Source organism: Mastomys coucha, unplaced genomic scaffold (genome assembly GCF_008632895.1).
Source record: "Mastomys coucha isolate ucsf_1 unplaced genomic scaffold, UCSF_Mcou_1 pScaffold6, whole genome shotgun sequence".
NCBI lineage: Eukaryota > Metazoa > Chordata > Mammalia > Rodentia > Muridae > Mastomys > Mastomys coucha.
In genome coordinates, this window is record NW_022196912.1 from 35,324,923 (window position 1) to 35,329,167 (window position 4,245).

At 39.7% G+C, this 4,245-nt stretch overlaps 1 protein-coding gene and 1 non-coding gene across 6 annotated transcripts in view; one reads left to right on the top strand and one right to left on the bottom strand.

Annotated features, from left to right (window-relative positions):
• The window catches only part of Nbas (NBAS subunit of NRZ tethering complex), a 386,817-nt gene that overhangs the window by 145,104 nt on the left and 237,468 nt on the right, over positions 1-4,245 (top strand). The gene's annotated exons all lie outside the window — the stretch shown is intronic.
• On the bottom strand, positions 1,440-1,502 carry LOC116081268. Its single transcript, XR_004114780.1, has one exon. It is a non-coding gene; the product is annotated as a U7 small nuclear RNA (small nuclear RNA).

Genomic DNA, 4,245 nt, shown 5'->3' on the forward strand with positions numbered 1-4,245 from the left:
CTCTTCTATCTCTTGTATTTTGTTAGTGATACTTGCATCTATGTTTCCTGATTTCTTTCCTAAGATTTTTAATTCCCGAGTTATCTCTTTTTGTGATTTCTTTATTGTTTTGACTTCCATTTTTAGGTCCTGGATGGTTTTACTCAATTCCTTTACCTGCTTGTTTGTGTTTTCCTGCAATTCCTTAAGGGATTTTTGAGTTTGCTCTTTAAGTGCTTCTACTTGTTTACTTGTAATCTCCTGTAATTCTTTATGGGATTTTTTTTTGTTTCCTCTTCAAGGGCTAGTACCTCTTTACCTGTATTCTCCTGTATTTCTTTAAGGAAGTTATTCACGTCCTTCTTAAGTTCCTCTATCAGCATTGTGAGATATGATTTTAGATCCAATTCTTGCTTTTCTGGTGTTTTGGGATATCCAGGACTTGCTGCAGTGGGAGTACTAGGTTCTGATGAATCCAAGTAGTCTTGGTTTCTGTTGGTAGGATTCTTGCGTTTGCCTTTCACCATCTCTTGATTTTTGGTGTTAGATGTTCTCAGTGACTCTGACCAGAGCTTGTCCTGTCCCTGCTGCCCTGCAAGACCTCTGAGACTCATGGGGCCTGTGCCTCCCAGCTGGCTGCTCCAGGCTTAGAAACTCACTGGAGAGAAGATGGTGGCTCTCACTGGAGACTCTGGTTTAAGGCGCTCCCTGGAGGCAGGCCCTCCACTTGCAGGCAAGGGGCAGGGAAGGTTGTTGATTCACCTCTGTCACTTGAAAGTTGAGAGGATCCTGTCCCTGCTGCCCTGAGGCTTTCCTGTGACTTCTGCCTCCTGGCTGGCTGCTCCCAGCTTAGAAACTCACCCTGGCTTGCTCACTTCTAACCCCCGCTCTTCCACAAGCGTGATATATTCTTGATATTTGAATATGCAGTCTACTTATTTTCCAGAGGCTGCACATTTGTCTTAGCCTGTCATTTTTGTGATGAGATATCTAATTAAAGACAGCTAAACGAAAGAACAATGTTGACATGTGTTTTCTGAAGATTCAAGTTTTGGGTACTTTGTTTTGTTGGTTCTGGGCTGATGCGTGGGAGGCAGCACACAGAATAGGTTTATATAGTGGAGGAAAATAGCTCACATGTGGTGCAGAGAAGCTAGGGAATGCCCAAGGAAGAGGCCTGGAACAGGGTTCAGTCACCAAGAATGTATGCTTTGTTGATCTGCATTCTCTTAGATGATCTCATTTCTGTCTACAACTACAGCTGTGCCATCTGTCAAGGACCAGCCTCAGCTTGGGAAGTGGGTACTGAGAAAAGTGTGCGTGAGAGAGGTAACTCAAAGTCAGTGATGGGGTGCAAGCTGACAGCTCTGTAGTCTGTTTGACATAGTTCTCCAGACAGTTCTGTAGCTAGCTCTTGGCTCTGTAGTCTGCTTGAAATAGCTCTCTGCTTAAGATAGTGCTTGGGTTTTCCATCCAAAGTCATAAAACCTGCTAGAGAAAATGTAAAAGCTCATAAGTTTCTCAAGCAAAGTCAGAAATCCCACCAGAAAAAAATTCTAAAAGAGCTATGTTATCTCTCCAAGTATTTCTCTCTAGGTAGTCCTCTTTCCCTCTCTAAATATCCCTCTACACGAGACAGCTTTCTGCTTGGCATAATTCTTGAGTTTTCTGACCAAAGGCAGGAAACCTGCTAGAAAAAAAAGCATAATATTTCCATTATTTCATTCCATTACTTTAGTCAAAACCTTTCCATACAAATTCCAAAAGGAGCTGTAATCACTTTCTAGACAGCTCATTTCTTGCAGACCAAAGCCCAGTCTTTTATTTGCATATCAATTCAGTCATATACTCTAGCTTCTCCTTTGTTTATTCTATGTATTAGAATTTTATGACCTTAGCCCCTTGATTGTTAGAAAAAAAAAGCAAGTACATCTTTTTAACATTGCAAGTGAATTGAGAGATCTGCCTGCTTTTGTAAACATAAGCAACTAAGCTAGCTGTGTGGATCCCAGTCTGAGATCACCATTTCCACCACACCTGGACCTAAACTCTCTGTGTCCCAGGCTAACCTTGAACTCAGAAATCTGCCTTCCTTTGTAATCACAAACAATAAGTTTAGCTGGGTGGTATCTTGCCCCTGGATCACTACTCCCTAAATCTCATTATCTCCTTCCTTAATATCTTTCTGACAAGCTGGCTCATTAGTGGAGCTACCTCTCTTCTTTTAGTTCTATGAAGCCCCTCATACAATTCATATTGCATCCTTATATTTTATATAATTGAGATATCCTGCAAGGACAGCTTTTACACTGATTTATGTATTCTTGAACTCATGTTTTCAGAGTTCTTTCCCACAGCCTTACGGGCTATCCAGAAGGTTGCAGCATTTGCTATTTTGCTGAGGAACAGCAGGCATACTCTTGCCTCCTAGACTCATGCTGTTTCTAATTATAATGGAGTTGTTGACCTTGGTAGGGAGAAGGCTTCCTGAAGGAGGAACATAAAGTAAGCCTTATGCCTAGCAACTGTCAGCCCTCATGGAGGCTCACACCCTGCTGGCTTTGCTCCAGGGATGAGAACCTTGTTGCACCATCCCTTCTGTGGCCATGCAGGACTCAGCAGTCATCAAATTATGAGTGTACCATATGATCAGTCCACTGAGGAAAGCAAAGCCTTGTGATCTAGTTGCATCTCAGGATCTATTGCCAGAATAGCACAAGACCAAACCTTTTTAAAATTACTCTTATTTTTTGAAATTATAATATAATTACATCCTTTCTTCCTTTTTTCTCTCATATGCCCCTCCTTGCTCACTTTCAAATTCATGGCCTTTTTCATTAATTAATTAGTTGTTGTTACATGTATGTATGCATAGGCATATTCATATGTATTTCTAAGTACAACCCAATCAGTTGTATAATTTTACTTATATATGTGATTTAAAGGTCCACTATTTGCTTTTGGATCACAAATTTGTGTACTCTTGCCTGTTAAAGAGTATTTTACCCACTCCCAGCATTCCTTACTTTACTCTATTTATCTGTTTAGAGTTGAGGCCCTTATGTTCTTTCTTCTGTTCAATTTAGTATGTCTATTGTTATTGTCCTTATGCAGTCTATTTTTTGGCAGTCATGTTGGTGAGAGTGTTTGGGTGTAACTCTTGTCATTACTAGAAGACATAACATAGTCTCCTGGCATACTCTTTGATACTCTGTATCTTATATTCTTTGTGCTCCATCTGCTTCAATGTTCTGTGAGCCTTAGGTGTGAGAGTGTTTTATAGATGTATTTATTGGGACTGCTCTCTAGACTCTGCGTTTTGATTGGTTGTGGTTTTATGTAATGGTTTCTGTCTGTTGCAAAGAGAATGTCATGGGTGAGCTATTAGGACTATGCCAGTATAAGGACACATATTTATTAGAATGCACTTGGGGTTATGCTTGTTTAGTAAAGTGATGGGTGTAGGTTCTCCAAGATCCTTGGTTCACTAGCTCTGAGTAGTTGGCTAGATTTCTAGTACCAGACATGAATTTCTTCTGCTTGAGTGGGACTTAACTTCAAGTAGAGAACCACTGGTTACTGCTGAGGTATGTATGTATGCCATTACTGTAGCCCTAGGGTTATTGTGTTATGCTGATCATTGTGGTTGATTGGTATCATAGCTAGGTAGGATGGTCAGTTGCTTCCTTCCTTTGGACCTGCATGTGACCTAATGTGAAAGCTAGTCCTCTGGGAGGAGGCATTCCAGGCTGTTGCTGCTCAGGGTCCTCTGGATCCTGCACAAAGATGAAAATTTTAATACCTAACCCTTTGGTGTGCTAATTAATATGCAAATCACACCAACATTTTACATTCTCACCAGAAATATGTTAAAGTTCCTGTTTCTCCACTGTATTTTTGTTTTATATGTGTGCTATCTTACTATGTATTTGATGTACAGGGAACATAATTTTATTCTCTGTAATGAATAGCTTTGAGTACATTTTCATATGCTAATTGTCACATTCAAAGGGCTATTCACTTATTTTGCCCATTTTGCTTTCCTACTTGCTTGTTTGTCTTGTGGTTAAACTAGAAATAAAATTTTTCATTAATATTCTGGATTCTAGATACAAGTATTTTATCTAGATTCATTTCACTTGTAATTTGTGAGCGTTTCCTGTCCATGTGTGACATAAATTTTATTTCTTTTGAAGTATAGATTTTTTTTTTTTAGATATTTTCTTTATTTACATGCGAATTTCTCCATTCCCAGTTTCCCCTCCA